The 11,227-nt window shown below is 36.4% G+C and overlaps 1 protein-coding gene across 1 annotated transcript in view; it reads right to left on the minus strand.

Annotated features, from left to right (window-relative positions):
* The window catches only part of Pam (peptidylglycine alpha-amidating monooxygenase), a 226,333-nt gene extending 215,429 nt beyond the window's left edge, over positions 1–10,904 (minus strand). Inside the window, exon 1 of the mRNA XM_023562264.2 lies at positions 10,763–10,904. The gene's annotated coding sequence lies outside the window, so the exon portion shown is untranslated. The remainder of the gene's footprint in view (positions 1–10,762) is intronic.
* Positions 10,905–11,227: the final 323 nt, after the last annotated feature.

The raw sequence follows: 11,227 nt of genomic DNA on the forward strand, positions 1-11,227 counted from the left end.
TGGATTTGAGAATCTAACTTATGTGAAAAGTTCCCTCTTTTTTATTATTTGAACACCACAAAAGGCTTTTTTTCTTCCCCAAAGTGTACTCTTATACATTGTTTTTCCACGAGATGAGCTTCTGGACCTGAGTTTGGTAACAGAATCTAAAAATGGTGATATCACACAGGTTTAGAGCACATGGTGGGTAACAGGGCTGGAGGAGAATGAGGAGGAAGGGGAGATGGGGATCAGCTGATCAATGGGAAGAAGGGTACAGTTAGATAGCAGCAAGAGGTTCCGGTGTTCTACTGCACAGAGAGGTAACTACAGACAGAATGATGCCCTGTACACTTCAAAAGGCTAGAAGAACAGATTTAGAAAGTTCTCACCTTAAAGTAATGATAAATATTTGAGGAACTAGGCATCGTTTTCCTGATTTAAACATTATACAGTGCACACACCTATCAAAATATCATGTTGCCTATTTAAAAGGTCCAGTTTTTATGTACCTATGTGTTACTTTAAAAATAAGTGTAGTGTTTTTTAAAAATTAGGTATTTAAATGCTTTCCTCTAAATTATAGATTACTCAGCCTAGTATGTAAGATCTTCTCTAGTAATGCCCGAGCTTGACCATTTAGTCCTGTCTCATTCTAATTAATTTCAGTATAGGAAAAAATAATCATCTTTCCCCCCAAACAACCGTAGCCCTTTTCTTAATTCCCTAGAGCACTCACGATGCTAATTCATCTGATCGCTCTTCAAACACATAGGCACCTGTCACTGAACATACACTAAGCTGTGTTCTCAGAGTCTGAGGCAGGGCAGTGAATAAAACAAGGCACTTGTCTTCATGGAACTTGTGTTCTGGTAGGGGAAAGACAGAAAATAAATTCAGTTAATAAATAATTTAAAATTAAAAACAAAAGACAGAGAGTGAAGGACTGTTAGGGAGGGGGTTAACTCATAGTTTCACAAGGGAAGATCTGAGGGAGGCAGAGGCTCAGGTGTCTGCAGCACCTAGAGGAAGAGCGCTCCAGGCCATGCACACCAAATGCAAAGGCTCCTAGTGGAGCGGAGAAGAAAGGCAAAGGGGTAAGCAGAGCCTGCATGTTCAGATCTGGCTTTTGAATACTTGGTTTACTAAGAACAAGATAAAGAACTCAGTGGATTGCTTTGAGGAAAGGAAAGACAGATGCGGACATGGTTTGAAAGAACCACTGGGACTCTATATTGAGATCACACTGTGGAACTTGAGAGAAAAGTTACAGGATTGTTGCAAAAATCTAAGTGAGTGCTAATGACAGCTTGGACTTGAGTGGTCGCAGAGGAAGTGGTGAGAAGTAGTCAGGTTCTGACTGCACTTTGAAGGTACAACTAACAGCATCGAGTATGAAGAGAAGAAATGACTCCAAGGTTATCATTCACCTAAGCAACTAAAACTACTCTGTGTAATAAAAATAGAACGTGAGCCACATACACATAATTTTTAATTTTCTGATAGTCACATTTTAAAAAGCAAACCAAGATGAATCAATTTTAACTGTATCTTATTTAACTCAGTATAATCAAAGTATTATTTCAAACAATACTATAAATTATTAGAATACCTTCTTTCCCTGAAATAAGTCTTTGAAATCCTGTGTAAATTTGGCATTTGAGTACATCTTCATTTGTATTACCTTCATTTCAGCCCTTATATATGCCTAGTCACTATCATATCAAAATAATGAAAACTAAAATGATGAAGCATTTGGAGGTTTTGTTTTAATTATATACTTAATCAGTGTTCAATAAACTGAAGCACAACCAAGTAGCTACCAAAAGTTTGGTTTCTAAAAAGAAAGATGATTTAAGGATACACAAAACATGCTCAAAGTAAATGGGGCTGGTGGGAGGAGAGAAAGAAGACAGTATATACAATATGCATATACAATATACATATCTTATGGGCAGGAGTCAGTATACCCACAAGAGCCTGGAGAGGTATACACCAAATTTTAACATTAACATTTTCCTGAATAACTGAGACTGCAGATTTACCACAAGTGGATGACCAGGAGTACTAGACAGAGTAGGTTCAGGATGCTTATTAGAGGGCCCAAGCCCACCCTCTCAAACAGGTTGTTTATAGAGTTTATGAGAGGTTCAGATGAATATACAAATCTGGAAACTATAGGTATACAGAGGATTTAATAGCCTTAAAACTAAATGAAATAGTGAAGTGAGTGATTTTTTTAATGAAGAAGTAGGACACCCCAACTTTTAGCACTAGGAAGATAATGAAGAACCAGCCAAAGAGACTGAAAGGCACAGCAAGTTGGGCTGGAGGAATGTCAGAAGACTGAGGTGCTTGGAAGAGTCGACAGAGTGATTCTTTGTTTTAAATATTACAGAAAATCAAGTCAGAAAGTGACATTTTAGCCTGAAGTCACTTGTGGCCCTTACTTGAACAGTTTTGAAGAGTTGGGCTCCCATAGGTAAGTGAGCTCAAGACAGACCAGGGGAAAGACCAGATGGAGACAGTACGAAGCAACATCCATGGTCTATACTTCAACAGTTTTGCTAGAAAGGGGAGCAAAGAAGAAGAGATGTCTGAATCAGTCTTGCATCACATTTCTCATAGTTTCAAATTATCTCAGGATAATTCTAAATTCTTTGAAGCAAGAAATATCATAATTCAATGAGGCTAATACTCATTTTGTGGTAAGAAAATAAAAATGAGAGTCTTGCAATAATATAATAGTTTCACATAGTCTATCAGGCTATTTAGTAAAACTATTAAATTAACATGCTATGATTCACATTAAGACTGTCACCCAACAGCCCGTCATGTTCACAGATGGGAAGTTTGGAAGGCAACTAATTATGAGGTCAATGTAGCTGGCCTGCTATTACAAGGTGCAGATTTGCCGGAAGTCAGTCACTGGGGGTAGCCTGGAAGGGTGGGTCTCCTTTCCCACCTCCCCCCTTCTCCCTACTTCCTGGTCACTGTGGTGTGAGCAGGTTTCCTGTGCAGAGATCCTTCTGCCATGGATGTTCCTCCTAGGACTTGGTCTGCCATGGTCAGAAACTGTGAGCCAAAAAAATCTCTGCTTTAAGATGTGGGTGTCAGGTATTTTGTCCCAGGAACAAGACATAAATAAGACAACATGAGAATTAAACCATCCATAGGATAAAACTGCAACTCCATACAAACACCTCTGAAAAATAACTAACCTGTTAGTTACTAGGAATTCATAAGGAATGATCTTTATTTCTTTTTTCCAAACATCAAATTTAAAATCCACTAAAAATAACTTTCTTTAACATTACTGAAAGGATGAAAGAAAACCAAATTTTGAAATATTGAAGTACATAACTAGTGAGATATCTGCCATGACACAAAAGATATAGATAGTAACCAAAGTCATTAAAGGAGATCGTTACAGTAAAACATTAACCAACCAGAAAAAGAATTATTTTTCCAACTTTAAATAACTATCAATTTTGCTGTATGTTGATTCTTGATGTTAGAATGCCTTTCTCTGGAATTTCATTCAAAAAACACAAGTTCTTACTAAATAGAATGAATGGAAAGACTTCCCTTTTAAATTTTAGCATCCAACATTGAGAAATGATGACCACAGGATGGGCAGGATCCTGGAATTGCTGCAGTGATATCATAAAATTTAAAGTTTTGAGGTTTTTTGATTTGACTTTTAGCTAACTGAAAAGGTAAATTGCTAACCAGTACAAAATGTTCTCCCTTTAACCACAATAACTTTATAAAGTGCCTACCTAAGACAACTTAAAACATCGCATGGGTACTGCCTCTTCCCCTCCTTGTATTCCTTTAAAAACTCCAATATCCTGGAATAATCTCAGTGCTATGTTTGATACCTTCACCCTGGTTTACAAATTCTGTAAATTCTTAGCCTTGTAGCAACCGATGTCCTGTCTTCTTCCCCACTCTGTCTCCTTCTCCCACCAGAAGAAAATACTGATAACTGTAAGAACAGGGACATGCAGTGCAGAAAATGCAGAGCAACGATGCCACTATGTAGAACAATGCTGTACAATACGTAGGTGTTCAACACACAGGATCGATTGCTTTAAATAAAATTTAAAGGGATTTATAAAGGAAAACAGACGAAAGGAAAAACTAGAATTAGAATAACTCACTGTGAAATAACTATGTATGCAGTCAGGCACCCATGCTGAGCATAGTGTCTAAGATAAAGAGAAAAGCATTCTAGGATCAAAAGAATATAAAAGAAATATACATGACTTTTAGAGACAAGTATACGGGACTGAGAGAGGAAGGGGGAAAATGGTTAGCAGGATACCAACACTTCTGCCATCAAGTAAATACATAAATTCATTCAGAATTTTAAGAAAATTACACTCTCTGGTAGAATGCAAATAAAATGAACTTCTTTCACCCCAACTCGAACTTGCCACTTGGCAAAAACTGACGTGAAAATACGAGAATAACAGTAAGTGATAAGTTATTCTCCACATAGAGTCACGCTCTCTGCTAAAACTCCTTCGAACCTGAGGTCACACTGTCCTCTGATTAATTCTGCATTGTGCTTAGTGCACCATCAGGCATGCGAGGGCATTCAATAGCAATTACCGAGATTGCATTGTGATTGAAGAGGACAGAACTGACCTTTTTCAATAAGGAAAATAATGTCACCTGACGCTTGTTGTACTGTAATATTACAATTGATAAATCCTATTCTGCTGTCACTTTCTTTACCGAGAGACCCTTCAGAAATTTCTGAACTTAAGTTGTGGTACAAATTCATCATAAGAAGGTTTATAATTGTGAAACTTTTTCAGTCAGTGAACTCAGTCCTTGTGAACACTGAAGGCAGTCTGTAGTTGCCTCCACTTCCTCAGACCTTTCAACACAGAGAAAGAGCACTATGATCGGCTCTCTTTTCTAGCGTGGCTATGGCTTTACCCAGGATACAACTTCCCATACCTATCACAGACTCATTACATTATGTGGATCATCTAGGACACACAAGGAAGCAGGCACAAGGCACAGTTCTCTCCATGCTTCCCCACCTGGGCATCCCCAGTGCGCACACCAAAGCCATCTCCCCACAGAGGATGGCAAATGTTTGCTCCGGAGCCTTTGCGTTCTTCAGGTACTGTTGCTCAAACTTTCTCCTCCCTTATGTTCCAGGCTACAAGATTTTGTTTGCAGAGAGAGTATCCTTTATTTCCATGAATCCTTATTCCATAAAAGTATCTTAGAGGAGCTAATATACAACATTGTTCTAGTTAAGAAGTCGCATTTCTGCACCATAAATTGACAGAAATACAAACATCACACAACCTTTAGAAAAAGAACCTTCTAGATCAATAACTGCAATGGCTTTTTTTTTTTTTCTGTTTCTTTTAAAGATGGAAGTGAAACTGGATCAACCAGAAGTCAAGGGAAACAACTGAATGCAGAAGTTAAGACCTAGGATGACTTCCTAGTCCCATTCCTCCCCTGCTGCTTGACTTCATTCCCATTACTGGGGAAAATTCCTCCTAGAAATAAAACTTTAAATTAGTTTTAAAATAGTGGTGGTAAACCATAACAATCTTTGAAGTTTTTGATTTTGAAGTCTCCTTCTATCTTATCTACCACCCACTGACTAAATAAGATTCAAAAACCTCCAAACTCTCATTTCCATTAGTTCCTTTATCTCTGATTTCTCTCAAAGATAAACTTTTAAGATAATTTTTAACAAAGTAAAAAAAAAAAAAAAACATTAGTGAAGCAACTGAGCCAGTTCAAAATGATTTAAAGATTAAACAGACTCTTCTATCACAGAGAAGGCAGCTGCTCAGGTAAGGTGTTTTTTTAAGTAAAAGAGATTTAATCTCCACTTAATCTAATTTAATGGAACTGGAGAAAATAAGTATAAAATTGAACAGTCTGTATTTATTTAAAAGTGATTGCACATTGAAAGGTGTTTGGGTTTTTTAAAATTAATTTTAGCACTTTAAATGGTATAAACTATTGATAAAACAAACGACGTGGATCTGAACTTGACATGTTCATAAATGAAGAAACTCAACTAAACATATACTTCTACTTACAGAAATATTTTATAAGTGATAACTGTTTTGCTTTTTTAAACTGTGTAACTTGCTAATCTTCTTTTCTGACTTCATTTTCATATAACAGCTCTCCTTTAATGATATTTTGATTGATAAATAAAATCTATAGTGGCATAAAATCAGACTTAATAAATTTATAGTGGCATAAAATCAGACAGTTTTTACATGAAATTCTAATGTGGTTGTACTACCATAGTGCCAAAAAGATTCAGTGCTCAAAATAACTATTTCATGTAAAGTAAATCATTTCTACCAGCATGTGTCCTCTAAACAAAAGTCCTAAAATACTACTTAGCCTTTCTCTAGAAATTGATTCAAAACATAAAAAAGAATACAACAGGAAGAGTTTCTTTCCATATCCTTTTCTTCAGAGAACACAAGAAAATGCAAAGTTAGGTTTTCTCTCTGAAACTAACACGCTACCATGCTTCTACATCTTATACAACTAGCGTGTAGCAAATGTTAAAAAAAAAAAAAGAAAGGGACTATTAGATACAAATTATGCTTAGTATGAACAGATCCATGCATCAGGAATCAGCTCAAGTTTGTAAGAAACACAGAACGTGAACAATAAAAGAAACTATTTTTGGCCTCAAGTCCAGGTTATTGATTATGATAATATATCATGCCTTTCCCAGGCAACCATGTAGGGCACACCTGCCAGATTTATCTGCTGGGTCTTGTGACTCAAGACTTTACGCCAGATCCACCAAACAACAGTGATATTCAAAACTCAAGTTCCCTAGTTCTCCAGTGGCCCAATCAGTACCCTTCAGTTTCTAAAGAAATCCTGGCTTATTCACATAGGAGTTAACTAATAGAATTTTTGTAGTCTCAAATCAGTTTGCTTTAATTAACTTCACTTCATCTGAGCCTCTCAATAGAAATACTCAACTGAGAATAGTGTCATTTTACGAGCCTCACCTCTGCACCGTGGAGTTTTGAACATCTGAGTTGTTGAAACATTTCTTTCTAATCTAATTTTCCCTTTTTACTATCTTGAGTCATTTTAATATCCTTAGGGATGACTACATCCACTAAATTAGGTCAAAAATTCACATCTCCTGTTGGCAATCATTGGACTAATTTACGACTTTTAGTAGAAATATCAGGTTTGTGACTTTAATGCTGATACAATTGGCTAAACATTTTGTAATCCTTCAGTAGTAGGCAGAATAATGGCCCCAAAGATATCTGTGTCCATCTCCCCAGAACCTTTGAATATGCTTCGTCAGATGGAAGAAAGGACTGTATGTCAGTAATTAAGGTTAAAGACTTTAAAGAGGGAGTTTATAGTGGATTATAGAGGCCCAAACGAATGAAGTTAGTCTTTCAAAGTGGAGAGCTTTCTCTGGCTGCAGAGGGCCAGAAAGACAGCAGCATGAAGATGTGGCTTCCACTTGCTAACTGTAGAAATGGAAGAAGGGCGTCATGAGCCAAGGAAGGTGGTCCCTAGCAGTGGAAAGGACAAGGAAACAGATTCTCTCCCAGAGCCGCCTGGGGGAAATGCAGACCTGGTAACTCCATGATGCTTGAGACTACTGAAATGTGTCAATCGTATAAACAACAGACATATGCCATAATTAATTTACATTCTTTAAGCCACAACGTTTATGATAATTTCTCCCAGATAACAACAGCCCAGTTATTAAACTATATTAATCAGCCTAGTTATTACACTACATGAGGTATAATCAAAATCTATAGTGAACGTTTAAAGTTTTAAAAATATATTACAACAAAAGCCATTAATTCCTCAAAATACTCTCCTTCACTTCAAACACACTTACATTACCATTCTTCTCACTTCTGGTAGCAGTTCCGGAAGTCCCTGGGGTAGAGTGTCTTTAGTTTGCTCCCAAGGCTGCCACGGTGTCTGGAATTCATTCAAACCATTTATCTTTAATGGTTTTTTGGACTTTGGGAAGAGCCAAAAGTCGCAGTGCCAGATCCGATGAATAGGTGGACAAGAACCCCACATAAAGTTCCTACCAGTCTGGCTAGGGTTGGATGGCACTCAGCAGCACAAGCAAGTATTTCTGATCACACCTTGTCAAGACACTCATGAAAGAGGACTTCCAGAACTACTTCAGAAAGTGGCAAATATATAATGGGATACATGTATTTGAAGTGCGGTGAATTATTTTGAGAGGAATTATTGATAATGTGTCCTTCACTGTAATATTTCTAAATTTAAGCATTGCACTCTCTATTTTGATCATACCAAAATTAATCACTCCTTCTATGGGAAAAATAAACTTAAAACTTGACCGTAAAAAGCACCCAACTTCAACTAGGAAGCTTGGTGCCATGAAAACAGAAAACTGCGTTCTATAGGTTCTAGAAACTATACATAGAAAATAGGATTTTAGGGCTGGAGATGTAGCTCAGTGGCATAAGCACCTGACTTGCAAGCAGGCAGCCATGAGTTCAATCCCTGGTACCGATTAAAAAAAAAAGAAAAGAAAAGAAAATAGGGTTTTGCACTTAACTCTCATACCATGAGCTGCTCACCGATCACAAAATGTTTTTTTCATGTCTCTGTTCCCCAGATTCTTCTGGCTCCTGTCTCCATTTAACTTGCTGTCCCTCTAGTAAAACCCAAGGTAATCCTTTTTTTTTTGCTATCTTTCATTAGTCTCATGCTGGTGAAGACTACAGACATGTCATTTTCATAACTCAACAAGAACAATTTTAAGTATGAAAGCTTTAGACATTCTTACTTAAGGCATAAAAATAAAATGAAAACTTCCTTAAATCACTTTTTAGGATCAATCTGCCTAAACTGACTCAAGAATGAAGGAAACTAATCTTTAAAACACATTCTAGGGGCTGGGGATTTGTGAGTTCGATCCCCGGTACCGATCAAAATAAAAAATTAAAAAAAAAAAAACACACATTCTACATAAAGCACTACTTATATTGGTCCAGGAAGCAGAAGGATACTCTCATGGATATTTTACGGATCTAAAATTAAAGAAATATTTTAATTATAAATAGATTTAATCAACAGATAAAATTATATCACCAAAGATAATAATCCAATCAAGAATAAAAACCTAATACAATCTAACCTATAACATTGTAATTCTCATACATGGATAATACAGTTTGAGAGTATTTTTAAAAGTATGGTAACAATTTAAGCTGATTCAATCTCTTTAATATTTAACCCAATATTTAATACAGTCTAAATTAGTCAGTATAATTCTTTCTAATTTCTAGGAACTTTTTCTGATAGCAATTAAGTAACACACTTTCAAACACAAATAGGATTATCAAAATAGTGAAGAAATTAAGTCAAATCATTTTAGCATAGTTTCAGGACAAGAAGAAATTCAAGCATTTATGCTATTTAAGATAAAACACATCCTTTCCTTTACCAGCTAATAGTTAAAATCTAAATTTTTACCATCATTTACCTCTCACAACTAGGTAATTAATAATAGTATCAGTTCACTAATATAATTGTATGCAGAAACAAAGCAATGTTGGACAGCAGGGTGTATTCCAGAAAACCCCCAAAATACAAAATTATAGAAACGGACAATATAACTCATTTATCTACCTCTCAACAAAGTGTCTGTTTACCTTTCACACAGAATAAAGGTTCATCTGCCTAACGAGCTGAGAATATTCACCATCCTATCCAATCTATTCTCATTCTTTTTTCTCTTGCAAACCTAACAATTAACTAGAAACTGCCTTTACGTACTACCTCTATTTAAACTCAGTATCACATTGTTCACAGAATATTCTGAAACAGAATTTTCTGAAATATGGGCGGAACTCTCAGGATGGAGGTTGGGGAGTAGGTTGATACAGAGAAACTGGTTTTATTTGCCCCATCCTTTACTGTTTATTAATAAGGCATATTGTAGGAGAAAAGCTGAGAACAGAAAACGAACTTCCTGAGGGAAATATTCACTCATGGTTCTTCTGTCTTTATTCTGAAATGCTACAGTGCTCTTTTCATAAACTTAAGCACAACTGGCTTATCCTAAAGGATGGGTCCCTGTATATAAGGAAAAGTTTCAGAGCATTAACCTCATTCAGCACAAAAATAGAAGTAGCATTTTAAAAATCAAGCTGTGAGACACTAAGCACAACCAAAACATGACATGAGTATGAAATGAAGGCTACCAATACAATTTGAACTCTGCAACACCTTTCCAAAACTAAATCTTGTTCCTGCATTGTAAGTTTTCATATCCATGATATGCTGGTATTTCTGGTAATATCCTCCCATAGTAGGTTATTGTTCAAACTGGATAAAGCATAAAATATCAAGAAAAATAGGTAACTCAATGCACTTTAAATATAGCCTTTGTTGCTTTGATATTTGCCAAGATATTTTAAGGTATTTATTTATTTCAAATAGTTTGAAATAAAATGCTGTACTCTGTGTGCTGCTGCTTCTTGCCAGGGAGAGTAGCAGGCAGTATACTGCGTATTCATAGTTATTTTTACAAGCCTATCCCACGTGTGCATGCATATATGCACGCACACAGAGATAAAGTAAAAACTGTAAATCTGATCTTAGGTAACTGGCTGAAATTCTCCTATCTACTAGATTTCAGTTAGTAGTGTATCTTAGCAAGCAAGAAACCTGAAACTGCAGAATAAACATATTTTAGTAATTCTTACAATTCTATGCAAAACAAGGCACTTACCTTCCATTACTAGGGACATCTGAAATCACAGTGAAAAAGCAAGCAATGGGAAAGGGGCTTTATTGCAGCGTGAATCATCCCCACGTAGATGCTCTGAGCAACCCCTGTATGCATACTGACATCATCAGGCAAGACTCAGAGGCAGAGGATACTATGGTAACGGAGCAATATGCTGGGAGACAGAAGCCTTTAATTGCTTTAACAACTTCCTGGGGCTCAAGCTACCGGGCTTGGATTTTCTAAGTAGGAAATAAAGGTTGTCACAGAGGCAGCAAGTGCGACACAGAGCAAGAGGACTCAATGAATTCTGAAATGATTAATTTCAACATGTGATTTCTAATGGCAAATGACATTACACAATCCCATTAGCAACATTCCTGGCACAGGTCAATAAATAATATTTCTAGGTAGCAATAGTCTAAGTATTTATATATGCTTCTCTTTCCTTAACAAGCATTGCCATTA

The sequence above is a fragment of the Cavia porcellus genome, unplaced genomic scaffold, assembly GCF_034190915.1.
Source record: "Cavia porcellus strain 051 isolate PalLab524CR breed Dunkin Hartley unplaced genomic scaffold, mCavPor4.1 scaffold_2, whole genome shotgun sequence".
Taxonomy (NCBI): domain Eukaryota; kingdom Metazoa; phylum Chordata; class Mammalia; order Rodentia; family Caviidae; genus Cavia; species Cavia porcellus.